Genomic DNA, 13,261 nt, shown 5'->3' on the forward strand with positions numbered 1-13,261 from the left:
GGCCTTCTGAACGACGCCCGACGACATCACTGCTGCTAGTCTGGTTGCTCCAGACTGGCCCTTGCTCCCTTCCAGAAGAGGAGCACCCCGAACCCTCCTGGTCCACTCAAGACGCCATTTTGAGTCCACCGCGTGGGCTTGAATTAGCCAAGGCTTGTTGCCCAATCCTGGGTTCTTCGACGCCGACAGCTTCATCCATCGTGGGACAGCTCGCCTCTCCATCCTGGTCGCCGACAACGCCTCCTGGTCCGTGAGATCTGCAGAGCACAGCGTCGCCCACTCACCTAGTCGAGGTGACTACCATCCGGTGCCCTCCTGGTACCCACTGACTACTGGCTAGTAGTCACGAACTTGGTCCCCTCTGCTTTCAGGTGTCATCCATCTTCCAGATCCAGGCTTGGATCACTTCGAACTATCTTCACTGGTCGCCTGCCAGCATCTTTCTTCCAGGCTCCTGGTCCGGCAACGAGGATTCCCGACGTCTTTTGAGACCTATGCAGCTGCAGCCCCTGGGCTAGGTAACTTCGGCATTTCGGTGCCCCAGCATAGCCTCACTATCCAAGGGTCAGGATCCACTGTCGTTTTCTCCCTACCAGGTCGGGTTCGCCCGTGAACACTAACTTTAGCGTTACTAGCTTCCATAGACTTTGTCCCGCATCCCGCGTGAGAGTGCACACTCTGCACCCGAGTCCCCTGGGCCTCCTAGAAGTAATCTAACGATTCCCTAGTCAAGTCCTAGCGATTCCAAAGCCTATTAGTACTGTACTTACCTGCTAGTAATTTCGCATTCCACTTTTAAAGTATATGGTTTTTCGTGCCCCTCGGGCATTTGTGTATACCGTGCTAACTTAAGTATTTTCGTAAGAGTTTTGTTGTGTGCCTAGCACCCTGTCCTCATAAAGAGTACAGGGTTGTTGTGATTCTAATAAATACATTGTTTATTTTCATAACACTTGTATGGTGTCCTTTCACTGGGTGTTCAAGGGGTAATGTGATGGTAAAACAGCTGGCTTAACACGCCCTCTAGAGTCTTAGCCTTAGACTGCTCGTATCCATGCTACTAGGATAGCTGGTCTATAAGGTTGACTTACAACCAATCATCAATAAGGGTTGTTTGGACTGATATATAGTGATCACTAGAATAGTGAGCACTGCACATCAGGCCAACTTCTCACAATCTTACGGATCATTTCAAGTCAGACGTCCACCAAGATCCAGCAGGACAGGTATTGCCTTCAGAATCGGGTCCTGGTCTTGGAATTAAAGGGTGCACTTCCATCGACCCAACACCACTCTCTGGCGAGGCTTATCAGGTGACCGAAGACAGGGTTATCAGAGCCGTGACAAAGGCTAGACAAGACGGAGCACCAGGTCCTAACGGCCTCCCACAAAACTTGTTTAAATCGGACATAACTTTTTGGTCTGGATTGTTAACTAATCTTTTTAACTATGCATTGAGAACCGCAACAATTCCAGACTTGTGGCGGGGTGCAATTATTCATCCGATTTATAAGTCAGGCTCGCGCGATGTCCCTAACAACTATAGACTTATAGCCCTGTTGGACATTGAGGCAAAACATTACGCAGGGCTCCTCCTGGAGGACCTGAGGCAATGGGTAAACGACCACAACAGGGTGCCAATGAACCAAACCGGGTTCACTGCCAACTCGGGGACCATGACCAACCTACTAGCGGTGTCATCCATTGTCGACAAAGCCCTTTCAACATCTAGGTTTGCGTATTGCTGCTTTGTCGACTTTAAAGCCGCCTTTGACAGGGTCCCCAGGGAGGCCCTATGGGAAAAGCTGAGGAAGTGGGGAATCCCTGACAAATTACTGAATGCAATTATTCAACTACATTCACGTACCTGGGTTCGAGTGAAGTTGGGGTCCGGCACGCATCTCTCGCGAAAAATCTTCACAACGAGAGGGGTTAAGCAGGGATGCATGCTGGCCCCCCTCCTATTCAACCTGTTCATTGCTGATCTGTCTAGTACCCTGGATGGCGTAAATAGCCACTCGCCAAAAGTAGGAGGTACGGTCTTGAGCAATCTTTTATATGCCGATGATCTAGCCTTGTTTAGCCACACCAGGGTGGGGCTGCAAAGGCTGCTTGACACACTGCTGCAATATACGACTAAGAACCAACTTGAAGTCAATCTGAAGAAGACTCAGGTTGTCCCATTCGGGAAGAAGCGATATACCGGTGGCGGATGGTCCTTTAATAACAACAGCCTCGCCATCGGCCAGTCGTACAAATACCTGGGGGTCCATCTGGACTCCAGGGGCAACCTTATAAAGCAGCGCAAAGAGATTGCGGTCAAGGCAATGACGCTTGCGGTGTCATTGACTAAGCTTTCAAGAAACCTTTCAGGTCCCACGCTGCCTCCCCTCTTGGAAGTCTTGAAAGCGAAAATTGGCCCCTCCCTGTCGTTTAAGGGAAAACTGAACGGGGCTCTAAATCGGCACACAACCAAAATTTATAAAAAAGGTTTTCCACTTTCCATACTCCGCATCCCCTCCACAGATCAGATTAGAGATGGGGTTATTGAATTATGACGTTTCCTGCATTGGGGTATTTCTTAACCTCTGCCATAAACTACGACAATCCAACCCAGGCACTCTAGAGACCCTAGTTTGGCAAGAAATAACTGAAAAAAATCCAGGAGGATCATTTGGTAGACTTTTTAAGGACTACACCCAACAAATCTCAGCAGAAGGCCTCTGGGCCCTCAATCCTAGTCAGCCTGCATTTAAGCTTGCTATCAAAAAATGTGTAAGATCGCTTTCACTCATAACTGACAAAGCACTATTTTCAAAACGAAGCCACGCGTGGGCAGTTATTAATTCCTACAATCGACTGACCCCTGCCACCTACTTTTCCAGTCCCTATTCACTGTACTTAAAACGCAGCTTTATCACTATCAGAATGGGTGACTGGCGATTCTTGCAAAATATACCCCCCTGGCGTCGCGTGGAGGAGGACACAACTTGCAGAGGGTGTGGAGAAGCAGCAGAAACGCTACTGCATGTGGTCTGCATCTGTCCCGCCTTCAACCACCAACGCAGGGTCAAGCTGAGGGGGGAATGTAATCGGCTGGGTGTTCGGACATGTAGGCAAGCTATTATTGCAGCATTGAGTCCAGATAATACAGACTTAAACATAAGACTGACAAATCTGATCCAGCATGCTTACCGCAATTTTAAACAAAATCAGCCTACCACTGCATTACCCCCACCTGTTTTAAACTAATCAATGTATTTTAAAAAACCTCAAAGTACTGGGCAAACAATGCTAATAACGGTTTAAATAGCAGCTCATGCGCATGGGGTTGTTTTATGTATGGACTTGCAGCTTAGGGGAGCAGTTTTAACAATTGATTGCTTGTACCGTTTTTATTGTTATGAATAATGTGAAACTGAACTTCTCTTTTAAAGATATTTGTTTTATATCTAAATAAAGATTTTTGACCTACATCTTTGATGAAGTCTGCAATAACACAAAAGCTAGAAACAATGTAATATCCACGTGAAATATATATAGTAATAGCGTTACCAACTACACAATGTGAAACAGGTTTTTTGGTGGTAATCACAAAGGGCAATCAATAAAGGCAAATTTTCAGATCCATATTAAATTTCCATATACAACATAAAAACATTGCAAAGACCAAGTGAAGACTGGGTTAGGGTTGTGAACCTTGGCAAGGGGAACGACTAATATGATGGTGGCAGCTGACCTCAACTGCTGCTCCGTGCGGACTCTACTTGCTTTTATCCATGCCTGATTTGAAGGACACATTACAAACGAAAGTATTTTTTTTAATTAATGACATTTGTCAGAAAACATGCTACAGGCTGTGTGGCATGTTACATGTCAAGCTTAGCTGTTACCCATCTCTGAAAGAAGTTCAGAGAATGGAGCAGTTATTTTGGGTAAACAGATGCTGACTTTGGAGCGTTCTGTACAGAGTTATAACAAAGAGTATCAGGGTCAGATCTATGAGCAGCAGTACAATGGCAGTCCTGCCAAGCGTCACGCAACAGGCGTGACGCTCACGCATCTCAGTGCGGTGATCAGCATCACCGCACTGAAATGAATTGTCACGCATTTTGGCACCTGCCAGCCGCGCCACCAGCGGCGACTGTGCCCCGGCTCTCTGCTGCTCAGAGAGAGGTGCTGGTTGCTGAGCCGAGTTCCCGAATAATTAACCAGACTGCTCTCAGCTCTGTGAAGTGGCTGAGAGCAGCGCTACAATGTGTCTCTGCACTCCAGGCAGCTGTTCTGGAAACCATGAATGCGGCGCCAGCGAGGCGACGCGCGGTCAATCACCGGCGTGGCACCATGGGGGCCGGATGTTCCGCCGTAGACTGCAGTCACGTCCGGAGTAACTAGGCAGAAGCGGCGGGGGAATCGGAAAGAGTACAGGCGAGAATCGAGTCTCTCTCATACAATTGCGGGGCCGTAAGAGGGGGCATGAATGAACTTGTGCAATGGGCGTATATGGCAGCTGGCGCTCGCAAAATAGACTGCCGCGCATTGTGTGATCCAGACGTGTCGGGATAGACCCGACCCCACCGGTCCTCTTGTGAACTTGCAGCATTTCAGGTACAGTCAGTTATGGCAAAATTATTTATAATTAGCATAGCTGCCAAGGTTTGAGATTGCTATGTGTGACATTTTCATAATTTTATTGTGATTAGGAGTGACATTTCAATTACTATGAGTGACACTTTCTCGCGAGCAAAATCATGAAATGAAGACGAGGGAAACATATAAATATTAGAAATTAGACCCATCTGAGCAACAAGAAACTCTATAAAGATCTTAAAACTGCTGCTAGACACCAGAAACGGAACGACAGTAACCAACATGACACATAGAGAGCCCTGTCCACAACAGGCCACTTGTTACTGGTTGGAAGTCTCAGCTTCCATGCTAACAACAATACCAGAGTGCACATTAGAGTTATTGAAAACGTTAACTGAAAGTACAAAGAAACGCCAGTAAGAACAGGGCAGCTCTGCAGCCAGCGAGCACTTGACTGAAGCTCATGTAACACTACACAACATTCGGAATGACATAATATTGCAGTCAGATGGAAAACAAAATAGAAAACAAAATAAAATGCTATGTTTCTTCTTAGTCTTTCATGTATTATGATGGATGTGATGAAAACATTTCATAGTGGAAAAGGTTAAAGCGTTCGTAATGTAAATAAATATATTGCCTTCTGAATATTTAAGTTTCACTTGTCTTTCATTTTGAAGTGTGTGCTCTGTATTTTTTATGCAGTTTAAAGTGAACACTGCCTGTACATTACACTTGGACACTGTGCACACTGATGCTGACCGGGCATGACAGTCACGACGGGTTGAGCCAGGCGATAGCTGTAATAATCTTTTAACTGGGGCCATACTAAGGGATCACAGGGGTGCAGAGTGAGGAAGGTCTGCTCTTGGGCTTGGACAGTGTTCAAACACATGGCTTTGCCCAGGAGCATGATCACCTACAGGCCCCTGCCCATCGTCAGTGATGATAATATCCCGGGCCCGGTCCCGGGCCGCACTGCTACGGTGTGAAGGATGACGAGACAGAACAGCCCCACAGATTAGATCACACATGAGATCTGCAGTGCCAAGTGTGCGCGCCTTGCTGCTGACATTATAACGAGGTTAGGTAACAAAGACAACACTGACACAAACACAGTACTATCAGGGTGCTTATGCTGAGCAAAGAAAGTACTTAATTGTTCAAGTTCACAGTCCTGTGTCCAGTGCAGGCACTGTCTCTCTACGCCGGGGATCCGGCGATGATCCTCCTCAGCCCTCTGATGATGCCGTGTCGGAAGCCCGGCCTTGATGAGACTGACCAGACAGACCAGTTTGAGAGACTAGTGCCAAGTCAGTGTGCTGCCACTCGCAAGGGATCGGAGAACAAAGAGCCCACACGTGACTGGAGGCAGCAGGGCAGATGAGGCCTAACAGATTCCCTGTCCTCCACACACGGGGGTGGTGGTGCTGTGGGCTGGTAGGGCGGGATGTGGCTACAGCAGCCTGGACTGGCGCAAGGCAATTAACGAGCCCATTACTGGCTGCAATCATGTGCGTGCGGACATTTGTTAAGTTGCGGCCGCCGTCTGCACATGCGAGCTCTGCCTAATTATAAATAATTTTGCCATAACTGACTGTACCTGAAATGCTGCAAGTTCACAAGAGGACCGGTGGGGTCGGGTCTATCCCGACACGTCTGGATCACACAATGCGCGGCAGTCTATTTTGCGAGCGCCAGCTGCCATATACGCCCATTGCACAAGTTCATTCATGCCCCCTCTTACGGCCCCGCAATTGTATGAGAGAGACTCGATTCTCGCCTGTACTCTTTCCGATTCCCCCGCCGCTTCTGCCTAGTTACTCCGGACGTGACTGCAGTCTACGGCGGAACATCCGGCCCCCATGGTGCCACGCCGGTGATTGACCGCGCGTCGCCTCGCTGGCGCCGCATTCATGGTTTCCAGAACAGCTGCCTGGAGTGCAGAGACACATTGTAGCGCTGCTCTCAGCCACTTCACAGAGCTGAGAGCAGTCTGGTTAATTATTCGGGAACTCGGCTCAGCAACCAGCACCTCTCTCTGAGCAGCAGAGAGCCGGGGCACAGTCGCCGCTGGTGGCGCGGCTGGCAGGTGCCAAAATGCGTGACAATTCATTTCAGTGCGGTGATGCTGATCACCGCACTGAGATGCGTGAGCGTCACGCCTGTTGCGTGACGCTTGGCAGGACTGAATTAGGCAGAGCTCGCATGTGCAGACGGCGGCCGCAACTTAACAAATGTCCGCACGCACATGATTGCAGCCAGTAATGGGCTCGTTAATTGCCTTGCGCCAGTCCAGGCTGCTGTAGCCACATCCCGCCCTACCAGCCCACAGCACCACCACCCCCGTGTGTGGAGGACAGGGAATCTGTTAGGCCTCATCTGCCCTGCTGCCTCCAGTCACGTGTGGGCTCTTTGTTCTCCGATCCCTTGCGAGTGGCAGCACACTGACTTGGCACTAGTCTCTCAAACTGGTCTGTCTGGTCAGTCTCATCAAGGCCGGGCTTCCGACACGGCATCATCAGAGGGCTGAGGAGGATCATCGCCGGATCCCCGGCGTAGAGAGACAGTGCCTGCACTGGACACAGGACTGTGAACTTGAACAATTAAGTACTTTCTTTGCTCAGCATAAGCACCCTGATAGTACTGTGTTTGTGTCAGTGTTGTCTTTGTTACCTAACCTCGTTATAATGTCAGCAGCAAGGCGCGCACACTTGGCACTGCAGATCTCATGTGTGATCTAATCTGTGGGGCTGTTCTGTCTCGTCATCCTTCACACCGTAGCAGTGCGGCCAGGGACCGGGCCCGGGATATTATCATCACTGACGATGGGCAGGGGCCTGTAGGTGATCATGCTCCTGGGCAAAGCCATGTGTTTGAACACTGTCCAAGCCCAAGAGCAGACCTTCCTCACTCTGCACCCCTGTGATCCCTTAGTATGGCCCCAGTTAAAAGATTATTACAGCTATCGCCTGGCTCAACCCGTCGTGACTGTCATGCCCGGTCAGCATCAGTGTGCACAGTGTCCAAGTGTAATGTACAGGCAGTGTTCACTTTAAACTGCATAAAAAATACAGAGCACACACTTCAAAATGAAAGACAAGTGAAACTTAAATATTCAGAAGGCAATATATTTATTTACATTACGAACGCTTTAACCTTTTCCACTATGAAATGTTTTCATCACATCCATCATAATACATGAAAGACTAAGAAGAAACATAGCATTTTATTTTGTTTTCTATTTTGTTTTCCATCTGACTGCAATATTATGTCATTCCGAATGTTGTGTAGTGTTACATGAGCTTCAGTCAAGTGCTCGCTGGCTGCAGAGCTGCCCTGTTCTTACTGGCGTTTCTTTGTACTTTCAGTTAACGTTTTCAATAACTCTAATGTGCACTCTGGTATTGTTGTTAGCATGGAAGCTGAGACTTCCAACCAGTAACAAGTGGCCTGTTGTGGACAGGGCTCTCTATGTGTCATGTTGGTTACTGTCGTTCCGTTTCTGGTGTCTAGCAGCAGTTTTAAGATCTTTATAGAGTTTCTTGTTGCTCAGATGGGTCTAATTTCTAATATTTATATGTTTCCCTCGTCTTCATTTCATGATTTTGCTCGCGAGAAAGTGTCACTCATAGTAATTGAAATGTCACTCCTAATCACAATAAAATTATGAAAATGTCACACATAGCAATCTCAAACCTTGGCAGCTATGCAATGGCAGCACTCCAGCTGACCTAACCCCCTTCCCAAAACCGGGACATGTATTCCATTTGGAGAACACTGGCAACGGAACATACGTCCAAATCCGGGACCCTGGTCACCCTATCATAATTGCACGAATTATTTTGGAAAGTCGTATTTTTGGAATTCGCCTTTACAGGCTAGCGCTCTTTATTAAGAACCGCCCTGCCACCCTCTGGGCGCTACGTGAAGCCTTAAAAAATGCAATAAATAACTAAACACTAGGCTAAAAGCTGCACCGCCTTCTTCTCTCCCCTTCCCTGTTATTTATTCTCTACTCACTCTTATTGCCTTTCCCAACTCTTTGTTCTGCCTGCGTGTTCTTGTCCCAGGCTCTCGGCTGAAGCCTTTGATGTGGGCGCAGGTCTGACCCGGCGCCACAGGCCACCCTTTTGTGCGCCTCTGTTTTCTGGTCTCTTCCCAGCAGTACCGCCCGCAGAAGGGGAGCGCTGCTCCCTGGCAGGGGTGAGGGAAAGTTCATCCGCACCGCACGGATGCTTTCTTTGCTTCCGCATTTGGACAGTTCGTCCGCTTTTACCGTCTCTATGGTACGTTCCCTATCTGTCGCATCACCGCAGGGCCACTCTAGCCGCCGGGCTCTCCATCTCACGGCCTGTGCCTCCTGCATTCGCTTGACTACCAGAAACGCCCGTCTTGAATCACATGTACATGTACACGATGGTGGTTTATAGTAATTTGTGATATATGCATGAATTAATTGACTGCATAGATTTTTGATAGATGAACTTGTTTTGTGTGACATTTGTTCATGTTTATATAAGTTACATGGGTTGTCTATTCATGTCAATAAGTATGTTTTTATATATGTATATGTATATATATTTGATGTAAATGTTCAGTTATGTCATGTTTATGCGTCATGTAATTGGTTTTATATAATTGGTTTCAGCCCTGAAGAAGTTTCTTTGGCAATAAGGAACGAAATGCGTCGGTTGTTTGCCGTTTTTAATGGTTTCAAGAATAAAGAAGAACAATAGAATATATTCGTTTGCTTTAATTTACTTTCATCGAGTGCACCTTCCTTATCTGTGAATATTTCCCTCACAATGACAGGCAGCCTGATGGTGCAATGGTCCAGATGGACCTGAATCACGTGCTCTGCTCCCAGGATCTACTCTGCAAGATCCACACTGGACCTATGTCCTTCTCCTCACAAGGTCTGCATGTTTGGGTTCAGGCTGAAGCTAGTGATCCAGGCCAGTGTTTTTGATTCTCCTGGGTGATGTCCCCTCACCCAGCTTCGAAGACTGGCAGACCCTCAGTCCCCAGTCAGGAACAGCTCGTGCCTCTCCACACATATGTACACCTTCAGTTTGACAATTTATTTATTTAGGAATCTCAAGTCCCCCTTTTCATAATCCTTTTTTGGCACAGATGTGTTGCAGTGTCTCTGTCTTCATAGTTCGTGTTCTGGGGTTGTCGACTTTAAAGAGCCCATTCCTCTGTCTTGCACTTTCTCTATGGAGCAGTCTATCAGAGCAGGATTGTCCCCAAATGTGACAGCCCCAAACACTGCTCATGTTAATGACTAAAGGATCACACCTGGATGTCAGCCTCAGTGATTTGTGTTTCAAAGGGTTACAAAAAAGCCCCCCCGCCCTACTCTTTATTATTCTCTTATCAACCCCATCTCCACCATGAGATGGGCCCAGGACGCTTTGACAAGTGGATATTCTTTAAAATCAAAGATCCCCATTTAAAGTGTATGGAAGAGCCTTGTGCTTCCTTTCTGCAGTATGGGTCAAACCCAGCTCTCAGGAATGCAGTCACACATCTGTTTGGTGTGCTCCTCTTCTTCCAGCAAACCTTGGGATACCCAATATGGGACCCAACAGCCCTCCTGCACTGATCCCCTTACAGTCAGTCATGCGTCCTTAGCATTGCACGCAAACATGCATGTCATCCTTCATGTACTGTGCCTTTTCTTGAGAAAAACACCAGTGCACTCCACCAGACGGGCTGGCCCCAGGTACTGTTCATCATAGCAACAATAGTTCTCATTGGCATAATTAAAAAAAGAATCTTTTTTATCAAAAAATCAAAATAAGAATATACAACAAAGACAGGTGCAGTGCGGTACAAGATTCAATATTTCCAGGTAGTCATAAAACTGTAGTACAATAAAATCAAAGCATAGTGCAGGGTCCAGAGTGCAATCACATGTTTCGTAGTTTCCATTGTATTCCACACATTAAATGTCTTCTTTATCTGTCAACAATGATCTCATTGGCATACTTAATCAGCATTTACGAACAATCAGTGATTAAGTTAAGAGTTAATGTAAACAACTTTTAAAGAAACCAACACTCCAATTAATACATTCGTGATATTTTATAAAACAATTGTCATAAATCAAACTCCCCCATACAAAGCATTGTGTCCCAAGTTTAAAGAACCACCGTTGTACTGTAACACACTGGCCCACTACAACCCAGCATGGTGCGTTCAAATAAGCATGCACTGTCTACCTGTACGGTAGCACACTCTCGCTCAAATACATGCCAGCAGAGTGCACTCAAACAGGCCTGTACTGACTCCCCACATCTATTCTGATGTTGCCCAAGGTTGAGCTGATCACACAGCCGCAAAATTTCCTACCAGTGGCTCAGTAGTCTACAGCCCCCTAGCACAGGTCAGTAGGCCTGGCCATATTACTTGATCTCACCCTTATGAAAAAGGTATACTGCCACCACCACACTTGGGCTACTCAGCTCCCGTAAGGGCAGTAACTCTCTACCATTTAGAGGGTATCACTTGGTGTGCCCCTCTGTTCTAACCAGACCACAATACGTAAGACATGCCTAGGTCATGGCACACATGAATGATTCATGTTCCCCAATGACAAGAAATTAATTACCAAGGATCCAGATGTTGCACCAGCTCAGGCACTCAAGGAAGGGGTACACGTCCATCACCATGTGAGGGACATTTCCATCCCAACATGAATTGCTTTTTGTATTGAGCGGGTAGCTCAATTGCAAGAGCTATGCTTTAATGAATTTTCCAGATTCATTAGATGTTGGAAATGACAGTTTTGGGTAGGACAAGTGGTACAGCTTCCCAAAAGAAATACATGTTGCCTAGGCAGCTGTTCACCAGGTCATCCAACACCTGTGGGTTTGTGTCTAGACTCATACCAGGGTAAAACTTACTTTGGCTGTTAGGGAGCCTTTTTTTAGACATTTGTCTCTACTGGGTTTTGCCCATCATTGCAAAATCCTGATGAAAAGCAGCGAGACTCCCAAGACTTTTGATGCCGCTTGGTGCAAACCACCTCTAATTCACCTAAAGATTTAGCGATCAAAATAACGAGGCAGGCGCTGGCAACTGGAAGGCGAAGAACAGGTTTATTTCTCTAGAGGAGAAACACATCACATCAGACACCGGGGCTATCGTCAGGAGGTGCTCTAACTGCATCTCTGTGGCATGGCCTTTTATATGCTTTTTCGTCAGTTTATTACATGGTCAAAAATTCCTGGCATCAGTTTATTGCATAGTCAAACATCCTTGGAATCCCCGCCTCAAGCTAGTTCCCACACAAACCCAGCAGCAATCGTTCCTCCACCCAGATCTAACAGATGATCGCTATCTCGCAGCTGGACATTCTCACAGGATCTAAAAGTACGTGGGATCGGTCAGATCTAAGGGTTCGTGTCTTTGATTAGATCAGGCCCCTTTGTTGGTGAAACAATCCCTGCCGTGTGCGGGTAATAAACTATGTCCACAGGGGTTGGTTAGTGCCTGGGACCAGATTGAGTGACAAGGTGCAGGGAAGTGACTCCGGAGCATTGTCATGCTGCAAGGTTTTACGACCCTCGTACATGTGTTCAGGCTTGGTCAGAGCACGGGGGCATGATAGCGAGGTCGGGGTGACTCACAGTTGACCAGCAGAGTATGAAATGGCCGCGATGTCTAAAATGGTTGCTGCTTACGCGCACGTAAAGGCCCTCACTAAGCAAGATGGCGCCGGCAATGTTCATATTTGTTGTTTTATTTTCTACAGTCCTCCCTTTGAACATAGTCCAGCCAGCTTGCTAGTCTATCTCAATATCCATAATGTCCTGTATCTCTCTATCATTTATTACTCTCATCTTCGTGAGCTCAGTGTCCATAGTCGTAGGGTGCAAGGAGTTCAGGCAAATAGAACACAAAAGTGGTATACAATGTATCCCAAACAACAACCACATATTATTAATATTGGAACCAAGAGGATCATCATTATTTTCCAGCCCCATTCGTTCAAAATGCCCCAAAACCAGCTTCCAAGTGTCCAAGTCTCTGACTCCTGATGGATTTCTGACGCCAGCCTGTGGAGGTGTTCAATTACCTTAAAAACAGAGGGTGAGTTGTCAGGGACGTAAGTACAGAAAATGGCTCCGATGATGCGGCATGCTCCTCCACGATCTGCTAGTACCACATCTAGAACAATGCGGTTCTGTAAAGCCACCAGGCGGACCGCCTGAAGCTCAGCTGTGTTGTTGGTGAGGATGCCAGCAGTGACGTTCAAGGCTGTTTCAACTGCTTAAGTTAGGTGCCGGATGGCTCGGCTGTTTGCCATCGGACCCCATAGTGGGATGAGTCCTTTTGCTGCATCGAGGAACTGTGCTGGGCAGAGTCTGCTTGTTCAGTGTCTTCGGAGCGCCTTTCTCTGTGGTGATCAGCAGGTGCTGTGTAGGTTGGAGGCAGAACAAAAGCGATGTAGCACGTGCCCCCCCAGCCTTTTGGGAGCCAGGTATAGGCTTTGGTACCACAGATGAAGTACATGTTGGGTGATGCAACAAATGAAGAGGGGTCGGCAGTGTTCAGAGTCTTTGTTATTTGGCACGAGCTGTGACCCACGATCTTAGTCCCATGGCCATCGATGCAGACAAGACCTGAGACGTTCACCACAGATAGGGCCACTGTCAGA

General features: G+C 47.3%; 1 long non-coding RNA gene across 1 annotated transcript in view; it reads right to left on the reverse strand.

Annotated features, from left to right (window-relative positions):
- LOC144826262 (uncharacterized) overlaps positions 1-8,736 on the reverse strand; it is a 224,499-nt gene extending 215,763 nt beyond the window's left edge. Inside the window, exon 1 of the long non-coding RNA XR_013609739.1 lies at positions 8,614-8,736. This is a non-coding gene — a long non-coding RNA (uncharacterized LOC144826262). The remainder of the gene's footprint in view (positions 1-8,613) is intronic.
- Between the last annotated feature and the right edge of the window lie 4,525 nt (positions 8,737-13,261).

The sequence above is a fragment of the Lissotriton helveticus genome, chromosome 3_2 (assembly GCF_964261635.1).
Source record: "Lissotriton helveticus chromosome 3_2, aLisHel1.1, whole genome shotgun sequence".
Taxonomy (NCBI): Eukaryota; Metazoa; Chordata; class Amphibia; order Caudata; family Salamandridae; genus Lissotriton; species Lissotriton helveticus.